The sequence below is a fragment of the Molossus molossus genome, unplaced genomic scaffold (genome assembly GCF_014108415.1).
Source record: "Molossus molossus isolate mMolMol1 unplaced genomic scaffold, mMolMol1.p scaffold_m16_p_16, whole genome shotgun sequence".
Classification (NCBI taxonomy): domain Eukaryota; kingdom Metazoa; phylum Chordata; class Mammalia; order Chiroptera; family Molossidae; genus Molossus; species Molossus molossus.
In genome coordinates, this window is record NW_023425351.1 from 66721541 (window position 1) to 66737110 (window position 15570).

General features: G+C 44.5%; 1 long non-coding RNA gene across 1 annotated transcript in view; it reads right to left on the reverse strand.

Moving 5' to 3' along the window:
- Positions 1–15570, reverse strand: part of LOC118631731 — a 97072-nt gene that overhangs the window by 20993 nt on the left and 60509 nt on the right. Inside the window, exon 4 of the long non-coding RNA XR_004959892.1 lies at positions 13533–13632. This is a non-coding gene — a long non-coding RNA (uncharacterized LOC118631731). The remainder of the gene's footprint in view (positions 1–13532; positions 13633–15570) is intronic.

A 15570-nucleotide genomic window follows, 5' to 3' on the forward strand; every position in this document is an offset into this window, starting at 1 on the left:
GGCACAAGCACGCACTTACACACACACGCTCGTGAATTCTTAGGCACATCCCATTCCATACACAGACATGAATGCCATCCTAACCACACACGCAGCGACATTCCTACAGGTACATGACCACACATTGCCCAGCTTGAGGGAGTGGTATTCTCATCACAGGTGGTACAAACGGTGTCTGCGGTAGCTGTGTGGTCTTCACCTTACACAGTGGAGCGTGGCAACGTAGTTTATTCACCGTTCACATCCACAAATCCGTGGCTCTTCATTCTCTCTACACCTACCTTTCACTAAGTATAGGCGATCAAAATGAGAGGGGAAAAAAACCAAGGGGATTTTAAAAAGTGAGGTAGTGACCAGAATGAATTAAATTAGGTAAGAATACCAACGAGAGGAATGGCCCATAGCTTGCTGACCGACACCATTAACAGACACAGAGTAATGGATTTATTTTACACCTTCCAAACACAGCCAGGCAGCCGGCAGCCAGCAACTCTGAGTACTTTTTCCTCGGAAAATATAAAAATCAGATGAAGACGAAAGCTGATCAGTATTCAAACCAAAGCCACTGTTTCCTAGTTGTCTACTTTTACCCTTTGCCCTGAAAAGGCAAATTTTTAAATTCTCCCTTCTGATTAAATATGGAAAACTTTAGCAAACCATTACGTTTCAACTTAGAGATTCTTTAAGCTAGTATTTAGACATAGGTTATAAAGTTTGTAAGTCTTAACTTGTATTTGAGGCTTGACTTCTAAAAATATTCTATTACTGCTAACTTGAAGGATCCCAGAACCACATTGCTTACACCTCAGTCTTATCACCATCATTTCCTACTTTTGCAATGTTGGGAAACTATGTTAGTATCACTTTAGTTTCCTCCTCTATAACATGGTGAATATAATACGATATATCTCATAGAGTTTGATGAGGATTACTGAAGTTGAAATGCATAAGAGGCTGAGATATGTCTTGGCAGATACTAAGTGCTCAGTAGATGCTATTTGCATTTATTATAACACCCATGACTAGCACTTCAGATGCTATGCTTTCAGCATTTACACTGAGTTTCTCAGCCACACCCGCCTGAACCGAAAGCCCAGCTCTGGCACCTGGGAGCAGGGGCCTCTCACGCAGATAAAGGTTGTGATCTCGTCTGGGTATTGTTCAGACGCGAGCTCCCTCCCTCTGCAGGCTGTATCTAGATCATCACTGCTCCTGAAATACCACTTCACGAAAGGTCTCTGCACCCGTGACCCTGTGTGCACCTCCTTAGTCACCGCTCATGTCAGCACTGCTTCGAAAGCATATTTCCTGACACAAGTATTCTATCTGTCCCCGTACCCCCAATTTTAGGCCCCATTCATGTATTCCCCAGATTCCAAAGCTGAAAATAATACATCTTCTCACCACCGGGATGCAAGCATTACAAGAGATAACACTTGTACCTCATTAAAACAATTTGTTTACAGTCTCTACCTACCTTAAATATAGCTACTTAAAAAGGTAACAATGTCAAGTTTACCCCAGGAGCTTAGTTATTTACAGAAATGACTGCACGGAATACTTGAAATAGCCCGGCCGGTGCGGCTCAGTGGTTGACCCACGCACTAAGAGGTCACCAGTTCAATTCCCAGTCAGGACACATGCCCAGGTTGTGGGCCCGATCCCCAGTGGGGAGCATGCAGGAGGTGGCCAGTTGATGTTCTTTCTCATCGATGTTTCTCTCTCCCTCTCTTTAACATCAATAAAGAAAAAAAAGCAGTGTCATCTCTTTTTTAAAAAATACTTATAACAGCCCTGTGACCCCGATACTGTTATCCTCACTTTATAGAAATGGGAACTGAGGCTGACAGACACTATCTTGCTCAAGTTCACATAACTCATAAGAGGAAAACCTTGACTTTGCATCCCAAATGTTCTAAGCCCAACAGTTTCTCTGTAGTCTGCTAAGCACTGAAGGGTGTCCTGAAGCAGGGACTGGCACAATACCTCCAAAACAGTTCACAAGTGGACATGAGTAAATAATTTGTTATTCTTATTGTTACTGTTGAGAGCATGACAGATGTCCCCCCTTCTTTCCCCTCGTGACCCTGTCCTCCCACCCACCTGCCTTCCCTGTGTTATTGTCTGTGTCCATTGGTTACGCATATTTGCAAATAAGTTTTTGGTTTATCTCTCCCCACCCCACCCCACCCCCTATTTTAATAAAAGAAGAACATTGAGCAAAAGCTCGGGAAGCTGAGAACACTGTGGTGACGTGGACGGTGGACAACATTGCATCCCACACGTTTTACAAGAGATCAGAAGTTTGATTTGTTGGGAGTTAGCATTCTAAGGACAGTTCTGGTCAATAAACATATACGAAGAACCAATAATGTACCAGGTTAGGTAATAGAGCTATAATAAGGCTCTAAGCATCTCAGAGACTAGTCTGTCTAATCATTTGTTTGAATTCAATTTGCACAGAGAAAACGTAGACATTAAGTCTGCAATACAAAGGCAAACCCTGTCTCCCAAAAGAGCATGAAGCATGATAAAGAATTAGCCAAGGTCTTATTCGCGGGCTATTTCTGCCGATATTGCTTTTGTACCATCTTGTGGGAATGGGGGTGGGTGGTCATGATAGAATCAGAGCGGCTGAAACTGAAAAGGGAGAAAAAAATGCTAGCCTTAAGTTTTCTGTCAGAGGGCTCATCACAGAGGGTCAGAAGGAGCTGAGAGGAACTCATTCCAATCACCATCATTGCCTTTTACAGATGAGGAATGGGGCCAGGCAAGTGTGAGGTACTTGGAGTCAGCGCTGGAAATCCAAGACAGAAGGGCTGGTCTCCACCTCAGCGTCCAGCGAGCTGTCCATCACTCAGCTGCCTTCAGGCCCTGCCCCTCTCGCTTCATTCCTCTCTCCCTTCATCCCCAAAGCCACAGGGAGATCAGGGTGTGCCAAGGGAACGGGGTGAGGGGGATCCTAAGCTCTGGCAGCTGTGGGAAAGTGAAAGGGCAATGTACTTTCCATGCCTGTCTGCCGGCCTGAGGACCTGGGATACAGTACTTGCCTCGTGAGAAACATTTACCAAAATAGAAACAAAAAGTGAGTCACTCAAGATTCCACCATCCTGAGATAGTTAGCATTTTAGTACACTTCCTGTTGGTCTCCCAGGGCACCTCTTGGACAGTGTGTTGAATACTGACTATTCGATTTCATGTCCTATGCTTTGTGCAATTTCCCACATCATCAACATCTCCCTAAGCGTGAACTTCAGTGGCAACACAATATTTCATTACATGTATGGACCATGGTTCACAGCTCCAAAGATGTTGGACTTACATTGTTTCCATTCATCTGTGTAACAAAATGGCAATGGGAACCTTGATGCCTAAATCTCGCCTGCATTTCCAAATGTTTCTCGGAAGCACGGTTCTTATTTCAGACTGTAGGTACGGACATTCTTAAAGCTCTTGGCAACTTTTTAGGAAGGGCACACAAATGTACACTTTTTTCAAAAGTGTCTGTGAATGGAAATTTAATTCTTTCTTCCCCTCTTCTTTCTACTTTCCCAACCCCACCTCTTGTAACACGAGTTCCAAAGACATGGAATAGCATATATAAACCAGCCTGATGCAATTGTATTAAATGTTAATTAAACCCCCTGCTTAAACATTTGTTTTCCTGCCTATGCAATGAAGACCAGCAGGCAAACCATAATTTATTAAACAGAAAAAAGTATTCTATCTTTTTGGAAATAACCAAATGCTTCAGCTCTGAGCTGTCCAATGTGGTAGCCACTAGCCACATGGCCCTTGAAATGAGGTTTGTCCAAATTGAGATGTAAAACATGTACATATAAAATACATGACAGGCCCTGGCCGGTTTGGCTCAGCGGTTAGAGCGCCGGCCTGTGGTCCGGAGAGACCTGGGTTCGGTTCCCACTAAGGGCACGTACTTCGGTTGCAGTTTGTCCCCGGCCCTGGTCGGTTGTGCGGGTGGCAGCCACTTGATGTGTCCCTTCACGTCGATGTTTCTCTCTCTCTCTCCCTTCCTCTCTCTCCCTCCCACTCTATCTGTACAAAAAATGGAAAAATGTCCTCGGGTGAGGATAAAAAAAAATAAAATAAAATAAAAAAATAAAATACATGACAGCTTTTGAAAACTCACTAAAAAACCGAGAATTAAAATACCTCATTAACATGTTATATTGATTACATGATAAAATGATAGTATGTTGGATCTATCAAGCTAAACAAAATTATAATATGTCAGCTCTATTGAGCTAAGTAAAATAGCTAAAAAAAATAAATAATAAATAAATAAATCTTTTTCTTTTTTTCTTTTTAAATGTGGCCACTAGAAAATTCAGAATTATATTGTATGTGAACTATGAACAGTTAAAAACATCTACTTAAAAGTTGCACTGTTGCAAAACAGGTGTATTGCCCAGGTGCTCATACACTGCTTTTTTGTACTGCCTGTCCTGTACCAGAACATTCTCTTCTATTGTTGCTTGCTTTTTAAACTTTGTTTAGCCACTTAAAGAAAATCTGCTCATGGTGCGATTTGCTTCAAATCCATTCCATGCTATATATTTGTTTTCCAATTAAAAAAATGTATCCTCCCCCACAACATACATATTGGATAGGGCTGTTCCCACTAGTTCCCAGATTTATCCATGAATGTGTGTGGCCAATAATGGCTTTTATGAATTCAGAAAATTGGCAATTTGGAACTAATGTTTCTTACTTTTTGTACATCTCTCATAGCCTTTTTTTTTTTTTTAATCCTCACCGGAAGACATTTTTGCATTCATCTTCAGATAAAGCAGGAGGGAGAGAGAGAGAGAGAAAGAAACATCGATGTGAGAGAGACACATCGAATGCCTGCCACCCACCCAACCGGGGCCGGGGACAAACTGCAACCAAGGTAAGTGCCCTTAGCGGGAACCGAACCTGAGACTCTCTGGTCCGTGGGCCGGCACTCTAACCACTGAGCCAAACCAGCCAGGGCTGTCACAGCCTAAAGTACAGTCTCTTTTGTCTTTCTTAATTTCCCTCTGATCCTCCTGCCAGTCTATATTCTTTAAGCTGAATTGTTGCCATGGGAATTTACCCAATAAGTCCCTTCCCGTTATTCATTCATTCATTCATTCATTCCACTAGAGACCATTGACTGTTCACCTCTAATATAATCACTGTGCTGCCTAGACTTGCAAGTACGAGGATTACTAAGACAAAATCCTTGCTCTCAGGAAGCACATAGTCTAGTGAGGAAAACAGACTCCAAAATAACTATACTCTAGTGAGATCACTTCTAAAACAGAGGTAGGTTCATGAATCATGAAAGAACAAAACAAAGGAGGGATTAACTGTCTCTAGGTGTAGGACGGGTTGAAGGGAGAGATGAGGGCAGGTATCACACGGGAGACTGTTGATCTGGACCTTGAGGTAGAAACCTAGCAGTTGGAGCATCTCAAATTATAAAGAACACCTCTGGATAACTATGAATCTATGAAGGAGACCAGTTTAGAATTCATTGCTAAAAAATAACGAGGTTGAGGACAAGGGGACAGTTGATGTTGAGATCCTGTTCTGAAATATGCTGTTTCATGTGGTTTAGTCTCCTATACAGAGGATGGGAGACTATATTAGTTATTGATTAGGGGACTTAAATATTCAGATATGAGGTTTAGAAAGTTCTTTCTTTGCAGCATAAGCGAGAGAGTAGAAATGCAGGAGGTGGGAGAGAAGTTAAGACCAGATGTTAAGCCTGGATGGTGTGGCTCAGTGGATTAAGTGTTGTCCCGTGGACTGAGAGGTCCCAGTTCGATATCCAGTCAGGGCACATGTTGGGGTTGCAGGCTTGATCCCCAGTAGGGGGCTTGCAGGAGGCAGCCGATGGATATTTCTCTCTCACATTGATGTTTCTATCTCTCTCTCACTTCCTGTGTCTCTAAAAAAAAAAAAAAATCAATAAAAACAAGACCGGATGTTAACCTCCTTGCCTGCAAGGTTTCAAATAGGCCTGCTCATTGTCTGGGAGTGAGATGAAACATCACCCCCCCGGGAGCCCTCTTCTGGAGGGGCTGCATTGAAGTTGGCCATCCATACTTCGTTCTTTTACTATTATTATTTTATCGTTATTATTATTATCTTCATTGTTGAGAGTATTACAGCTGTCCTCCCTTATCCCCCACTGCCCCCTCCACCTGGTTCCCGCTCCCCACAGGCCTTCGCCACCCTACTCTCTGTCCAAGGGCAACGCCCACACGCACCGGTTCTGATCCACATTCTACTTCCGGGAGCTGTCCTTAGCAGGCGGTGTCCCAGCACACCCTCCGCACTGCCCACCGTCTCAGCTCCTCCTGAGACCAGGGTCTACCACGTGCGAGGCCTTCTCGAACCTGCCTTTCAGTCTTATGTGCACCTTTGCAGTTTCCCCCAAAGCACTGGCTGCAATTCCTAATTTCACAGCGTGTGTTTCCATTTGCATCGTCTGTCTTCCCCAGCACCCTGCAAGATGTGCATGGAAGAAGCATCCCTTTTATGTTCACCAACACACACAGCTTGAACACCTAACGGGCACTCGCGAATGTGTTGAATGAACGAAAGAATGAACACAATGAGTCATAAACTACTGGTGCTTAATAAATGTTCATTGAAAAAGTGAGTTTGTTTATGAATAAATAAATGAATGGCCAATTCCAGCAAATGAATGTTGATACACTGGTATTGATATCTTATTTCATTCAGGATCTGGTACCTTAACACTCAGCCGTGCATGCCACAGTCTATGCGAAGTAATAACCCCAAACCAGGCCTGCATGTACCGGAGCTGCGGGCAGGATCTCCAGGTGCCTCCTGATACCAGGTGTGACGGAACTGGGGAGGAGGGCTTTGAACACTGAAGGAGATAATCCTGCCGTCTCTCCGAGCCGTCATGTCCACGGGAGAGGACGGGCAGGCATGCAAAGTGCCCCAGGCCGGAGCAGGAGGTGAGGGGCCGCAAGTCCCCAGGGCTATGAAGGAAGCCCGGTCCTGAGCTGGTCCCTGAGGACACGTGGGAGTGAGGCCGGCCAGGTGACTGCAGTGGGTGTGTGGGCAGGCGGGGGGCAGGGGTACACCTGGGAGGGACGGAGAGAACAGCATGACAGCTTCACACGTCCATTCAGACGGGAACTCCAGCCTCCTGGCCTCCTCTTCCCCTTTGGTTTCTCCTTTCTCACCAGTTTGGAGCTTCTCCTTCCTGTTCCGAAGGGGTGTTTGCTTCCTCTTGTCCTCACTGTCCCCTGATGTCTGTTCCCCCCAGGTAGCCTGGTGGAGGGCACAGGCAATGACAGGTGGCCCTAGTATGCACCCTGGGTCTAGGTGCCCTCGTTTCTAGAGACAAGAGAATGAGCCCTGGAGTTGAGATTAGGGAGGGTGGTAGGGACAGTCCCGAACCACAGGCCTGTCATGCCTTTGACCTGTGGATCTTCCCAAAGACTTTTGGTGGTTTTGGTTTTTGATTGTTTTGATTTTTAGAGCGAGAGGAAGGGAGAGGGAGAGAGAGAGAAACATCAATGAGAGAGAAGATTGATTGACCGCCTCCTGCGTGCCCCCCACTGGGATCGGGCCCACAACCTGGGCATGTGCCCTGACCAGGAATCGAACCGGCGACCTCTTGGTGCCTGGGTCGATGCTCAACCACTGAGCCACACCGGCCGGGTACCGAAGACTTTGGGGACCAGCAGAAACATGGGCACAGCAAAGCCGCTGGATTTTTCTAGCTTACCCCTCAGACAAAAATACCCTGCTGTGCACAGTCCCGCAGGAAGTCTCCCTTCATTTCCCCAAAGGCAGCTTTGCCTTCCTCAGGCTTCCGAACGCGACTCTGGCTCTGTTCCCCGAACTGAAGGAATTAATCAAGCCCCACCCGGCCTCGCTCAGCGTGTGCTTTCTCAGGGCGATGACTGTCACTCTCTCCGCCACGCAGAAACCTTCAGTGAGAACCTCAAAGAGCCAGGTCACACGGCAGCTGTGGGTACAAGCAGGCACTGCCAGGAAAGAAACTGCCCGATGTTACAATACCCAGGGCTCTGAACTGGGTGTCGCCTCTCGCAAAAGATAAGATAATTAATTAAATGACTGGCATCACTGGCGTTTCCACATTTTCTTAATTTTTATAACAACTACTATAGAAAGTGGTCATGGTGGTTCCATATGGAAACCAAGGCGCAGAGAAGTCAAGACAGTACATCCAAGTCACACAGCTTGTTAAGGAGGCAGGTCTGTCTGCCACGACGCTGTTCTCTATACAATAGCGTTCCTGAGCTGCTCTCCTTGAGATTCCTGGACCCTGACCCACTCGCTGGGCTATCTGAATGGACAGTCGATCAATGAACACTTAGTGCATTATGTTTATATACCAGATATCAGGGCAGGACCTTAGGAATCAAAAACCAAGAACTCATCAATGTGCCTAAGACTGACACATGAACCAGTAAGTATGATGAACAAGGGCTATGAGGAGCCCCGCACAGCACAGCAGGGGGAGGGGCGGCCGACCTACAGGCCAGGGAAAGGCTCACAGCAGGGGTCACCGCAGCTGGGACTAGGGGAAGGTGTATTAGTTTCCTGCAGCTGCTGTAACAAATCACTGCCAACCTGGTGGCTTAAAACAACACAAGTTGATTCCTGTGTAGTTGTGGATATCCGGAGTCTAAAGTCAGGGTGTCAGCAGGACCACGTGCCTGCTGGAAAGTCTGGGGGAGAATCTGGTTCCTTGTCTTTTTCGGCTTCTAGAGGCCAGCTGCATGCTCCGGCTCTGCTCCTTCCTCCATCATCAAACCCAGCAGCGTGGCATCTACCAGTCTCTGGGACCATGACCCTGACTCTGAGCTCACAGTTCTCTTTAATGTTGTCCCTCCTGCCTCCTTGGTGATTACATTGCACCCTCCGGGTCATCCAGGATGCTGTCCCCATCTCCAGATCCTTCACTAAATCACGTCACAAAAGTTCCTTGTGCCGTGGAAGGTGACGTATTCACAAGTTCTGGAGATGGCGGTATGGACACCTTGGGGGCCATTATACAGCTGCCACAGACAGGCAGAAACGCATGCGGCTGAGGTTGTCCTGTGCAGTGGCTGAAAGAACGGATCCAGAACCAGTTGGCCTGGATCGGAAACCTGCTACACAAGTACAAGCTACACAACTTCGGAGAAGTTGTAAATCTCTCACATCTCAGTTGCCACTTCTGTAAAATGGGGCTAGGAGTATCACCTCCTCCCTCGTGATGTTGGGACACTGGATAAGCTCGTGCGTAGCAGTGCCTGGCATGGAGTGAGCACCTTAAAAGTGTTGGCTCCCATTACTAAGCAAAAAAGATGGGGTATGACAGATGAGGCAGCAAAAGTACAAAGGCAAAGCACTGCGTACCATGTCTGGGTAAAAGAAAGTCATGCTAGGTGACTGAAACACTGTATTGATTGGTGACAAAGAACACAGAAGAAAAGTGGGTTTCGGCAGACTGTATGGGGCCTTCAGCTGGTTGGTGCCCACAGACTTTTAAATGATCAATTACTCAATCAATAGAAAAGATTGTATTCACCTTCTATCACGCAGAACTGTGCTGAATTCTATGGGGAAAAGATGACAGAATTATCAGACACCATTCTCTGACCCTATAGAGGACAAACTGGCCAAACCGTCTGATTGAAGCAGCCAACCGAGGGCTAAGAGTGTAACTAAGGGATCGACCCACAAGTGAATGAAACAAAGATCCTAGAATGCCATTATAATACGAGTCACAAAAATCAGCGCTGGAACACCTGAGCCAATTCTGCTCAAGCGCTGAAACCACAGACCATCAAGGACAAAAGGGACATCAGGAGAGAAACACCCAGTCCCATTTGCCACTTTTTACGCAGGGACAAGCTTGCCCAAGGTCTCAAAGCCCAATGGCCCAGCTGGGATCAGAACGCAGATGTCTTAATCACCACGAGGTACAGCACGTGACTAGAGAAAAAAATTAAATGAAGCTGAAGTCTTTGTTAAGTTACTAAGCAACGCTCTATGTTGGCTACTCTGTTCTAGTTGTGGGGCCATCACCATCATGTGAAGATTTAACACTTCAAAGGACCGCAAACCATAACGCGCATATTCATATACTACATGAATATGTAGATACTGCATTTGTAGAATGATGAATGTTCAGCACCCCCAAAAGTTCGGCCCGCCAAGTTTGAAGTGTATGCCAATTACAGCTCCTGAGATTTAGCACGGACAAGCGCAAATGTGTACCTACTCCCGGGCAAAGAACCCCAAGTCTCTGCAGCATTCAGCTGAGCCTCACAACCTGGGGTCTAACATGGTAAGAGAAGGGAGGGACCGTCTAGGGTGAGATGGGGTGCGAGGAGCTAGCTCCGCCACTCATCCGCCATGGGACCCTAAGGAACACGTTTCGGCTCAGGGCCCAGTGCCCTCTCTGTTCAGGTGGAGAGTATACATATAGCGAGGTGCTTGAGAACAGTGGCTATAAATAGGGCTGCGAGCTTCAGCAAACACAAAATAAAACAAGCCCAACAGCCCACGCGATACACTCGGTTGAATTAGCATTTCAGGCAGACAACAAACAACTTCTTTTTTTTTTTTTTTTAGTATGTGCCCCTAGCGGGAACCGAACCCGGGACTCTCTGGTCCGCAGGCCAATACTCCAACCGCTGAGCCAAACCGGCCAGGGCAGACAACAAACAGCTTCTGAGTATTTGCATGTCCCCTGCAATATTTGGGACATATGTATACTAAAAATTCTTTTTCATTGCCTCTCTGCAATTCAAATCTAACTGCGAGTCCTGTATTTTATGTGACAGTGTAGTTCTGGAGTTGGACATCATTTTCAACTATGGTTCTGAGACTAAGTTGCTGTGTGACATTGGGCAGATATTAAACTCTAGGTGCTTCCCTAAAAATAGACATGGAGACAGAGACAGAGAGATCATACATATGGAATAGTGACAGCATCTACTTCAAACACTGTTGTGGATATGAAAGGAGAAAATATTGTCAACATACTTAGGGCAGTGCCTGCGTCATGATATGGCCTCAAAAATGACTCTCGTTGCCATCATTGGGTTAAACTTGATGATTCTGGGACAAGTTTAATGTCATGTTTCTCCCAATAATCCCCCTGAGCAGCATTACTTTGAGTATCATAACTTCTGTACGTAACATCTGAGTGCGCCTGGCAAACTGGCCCTTTCATTTGACTTAATACCTTCGAATAAAAAGGTGAAAAGCATAAGAACCAGCACTCCCCAGTGAAAAGGTCTCACAATGACATGTTCGGTGAGTTTGAGGCAATTCAAGGAATGACGAGCCCAGCAGCTGTGGACTGAGACCTGAAAGCCAGCCCAGGGTTTCTGAGTGGAGTAATTAGGTCAGCCTTGCTCCCGGAGGATTAATTCAACTCCCAACAGATTACAGCAGCTACCTTTCATTTCCACCAGCAGACTCCATCAGCATGCTGATTTCAATTAGAGAGTGAAACTCTATTGACTTACCCTAGACACCAGGAGACATCGCAGACAGAGAGCACACGGGATTACAGCACTCATCCTATCGGCGTGTCATCAGGAAGATTTCTAAATGCATTACTTCCCTCCCGTAGGAATACCCGAGAAGATTTTCCCCCCTCCTATTGCAAGTTTAATCGTCATGCAAGGTAATGGCTTCATACATAAACTGAGAGAGAAGTCAAGACTTCACTCCCTGAGAGGGACGGACTTTCTGGCTGGACTTGGACTGGCTGCGTCTATGAGAGCGCACCCCCAGATGTTAGTCCCGACCCACTCTCCAGGTGAAAGGAAACCTCAAGTCAGTTGCCTGGTTGTCCATGTAGAAAACACCAGTGAGACAGGTGGACAGCTCGATTATGTGAACAAGGTGCAAACAGCCTTAAACTAACAGTGACCAGCCCGTGACACTAACAAATGGAGTGAAAGGGGAACACTTAGCAGAGAATGTCTGCTCTCATCCTGAGGACCTGTGCTTCGAATCCACTCGTGCCTCTTTGCCATTGTGCTCTTTTAAGAGGGTGATGTGATTCATCCTTCCCATCATGTTCCGGTCCGGTTGAATGACTGGGCAACATCCATCTTTCTCTAAGTGATGCAGAAACTCACAGGCTCATGTACCTAGACTTTTCCTAAGGCACCATGGCCCGCATCTTAGGTACCAGGTTGAATCTCAATGCCTGCCCAGGCCTAGGCTACCACCATCTGGATTCCAACCCCCGAGTTACCAGGGAAAGAAGAAATAGGAAAAGAAAGTCAAAGGTCATGGGAACTTAAACATCCATTGAGTTTTAAAAGTCTCTAACTCTGTCCAAGTACACAATCAACACATTGAAAAGAAAACCAAACCTATGGAGTAGAAGAAAATATTTGCCAGCCATATATCTTATAAGGCATTATTATCCAGAATATTGATTTAAAAAACTCCTACAACTCAGTAACAACAACAACAAAAACTGGATTAAAAATGGGCAAAAATTTAAATAAAAATTTACCTAAAGAAGATAATATAAATGTCCAACAAGTATATTAAAAGATGCTCAACATTATTAATTATTAGGAGAGTGCAAATCAAAGCCATAAAGAGATATCACCTCACATCTATTAGGGTGGCTACTGTTAAAAAAATAAAATAAAAAAAAACACAGAAAACAATAAATGTGGGTGAGAATAAGGAGAAATTAGAGCCCCTGTGCACCATTGGTGGAAATATAAAATGGTGTCGACACTACTGGAAGCAGTATGGCGGTTCGTAAAAAGCATTAAACATAACGTCACCATATTACCTAGCATTTCCACCTCTGGGTATATACTCCAAGTAACTGAAAGAAGAGTCTCAAAGAGATATTTGCACACCCATGTGTATAGCAACATTATTCACAACAGCCAAAAGGTGAGAAGAACACAAGTGTCCATTCACAGATGAATGGATAAACATGGGTTCTCTACACACAACTGAATATTATTAAGGCTTTAAAAAGGAAGAAGCCCTGGCCGGTTTGGCTCAGCAGTTAAAGTATCGTCCCTCAGGCCGAAGGGCCACGGGTTCAATTCCAGTCAAGGGCATATACCTGGGTTGCAGGTTCGATTCCTGACCTTAGTTGGGGTCATACAGGAGGTAACCAATCGATGTGTCTCTCTCACATCGTCTCTTTCTCTCCCTCCCTCCCTCCTTCCCTGCCTCTCTTCCTTCCACTCTATCTAAAAATCAGTGGAGAATATCCTTGGGTGAGGAAATAAATAAATAAATAAATAAATAAATAAATAAATAAATAAATAAATAAATAAGAAGGATATTCTGACATATGCCACAACAGGAGTAAACTTAAGGCCATTATACTAAGTGAAATAAGCCACTCTCAAAAAAGACAAATGCTGCATAATTCCACCTGTGTGAGATACCTAAAGTAGTCAAATTCAAAGAGTGGATAAAAAAGCTGTGGTACCTTTATACAATGGAATACTGCTCAGCTGTAAGAAAGAAGGAAATCGTACCTTTTGTGGCAGCATGGCTGGACCTGGAGAGCATCGTGTTAAGTGAAATCAGCCATTCTGAGAGAGAGACGCACCACGGGATTTCACTTCCATGTGGAATCTAATGAACAAAGTAAACAAAACAGAAACAGACTCATAGATACAGAGAACAGACTGACAGCTGTCAGAAGGGAGGGGTCTGGGGGGCGCTGGGTAAAAACGGTGAAAGGATTGAGCAAAAACAATGAAAAAACAACTCCTATACAGACAACAGTATGATGATTACCAGAGGGAAGGGGGCAGAAAAGGTAAAAGGGGATAAATGGTGATGAAAGGAGACTTGACTTGTGGTAGTGAATGCACGATACAATATACAGACAATAGATTATAGAATTGTACACCTGAAACCTATATAATTTTATTAACCAGTTTCACCCCAATAAATTCAATAACAAATTATTTTAAAAAGTTGAGTGGTGGTTGCTAGGAGCTGGGGGATGGGAGGATGGGGAGTTGTTTCCAGGTACAGAGTTTCAGTTTCACAAAATAAAAAGAGTTCAGGAAATTACGATGGAAAATTTTATGTTATGTGTATTTTATCAAGGTTAAACGTTTTATTAAAAGGCTCTAACTCATGCACTCTCAACAGGGATAGTAACACCACCAAGGGGACAAAAGTTGGTCTTGAAGAGAAAGATGAAAAAAAAATGTATCTCTTTGGGTATGAGGCACAGATGAACATGAAGTTCATAAACAAATACACAGTGTTATATCTGTGTTATTCAAACTCTAGGGGGATGTCTAGAAGTAAAACGTTTCCTTAGGGGGCCAGTAATGAAAATATGCTGAGAAATCCTGACCTAAACTATTATCCATGTTTCCATTTCCAATTCCGAAATACCTGTGAGGGATCTCTGCCCACCAGACACAACTTGGCCATGACCACAGTCACAATCCTCTCCTGCCACCGCTACTTGCCAAGCACCAAGTCTGTGGAAGAGGGCGTGCCAGACCCTGGACTGCGCTGGGGGAGAAACTGACATCAAACAAGCAGAACTTGGCTGTGTCAATTCTCCGCTAAGTCAAACCTTCCCAGGCCCCCCCTTGGCCAGCACACAGCCATCAAGCCCAGGCTCATGTTACGGTGGGCACGTCCACAAATTACCCACCTCCACCTACTCAGACTAAATTCTCTCCATTCATAGTCTATCTTCCATCAGCATGTAAATTCAACGTGAACTTTGTCATCTCCTGTTACCTGAGACGATCAATCCTCATCTTCCCAGGGCTTGGCTTTCATCAGTGACTCTCACTGACAACTTTACAAGCCAGTTCAAATGCTAGCTCCCAATAAGCAAAGCTAGCCATTCCTTTCTCTGTGGTCCCAACGCCCTGTAGAAATGTCTGCCCTGGGTATTATACATGTTTCTTAATCACTGTTAATTACATGATTACCTGTCCCAGAAGCTGGGGCTCTTCTAAGGCAGAGAATACGTGTTACATTGTCTCTTTCCAGCATTGAGTATAACACATTTTGCTGGATGGACAAATTAACAAATGACAAAGGATAAGAGGAAGGGGTTATTGTTTTTTAATTTAGAGGACATGAGATTTTATGGAGGAGGGAGCACTGGGTTTGAGTGTAAAACTGTCTCTACTTCAAAAATACACTTTTTAAAAATCCCCTCTGGGTGAGCAAGCTAATACTTACAGTAAAAAAAATTCAGAAATTATAGATATATTCAGCGAAGCAGGGAAGAAAATCACCTCTCTGCCTAGAAGCAACCATCATTAATATTTTAGACATCTATTTTTCAGCCTTGTACTAAGAATTTTTCTCTAGATAATTGAGATAATATAATTTTATAACCTGCCTTCCTTTTTTAATGCTCGATCATAAGTATTTTCATTATCATAACAAGCATTGAAAATATAATTGTTAATGATTATACTTTGTTACTTCACATGAGTATATATCATAATTTACATAATCATTTTCATAGTACTGGATTTTTAGGTGGTTTCCAGTTTCTTACTCTCATAAATAATGCACATATTT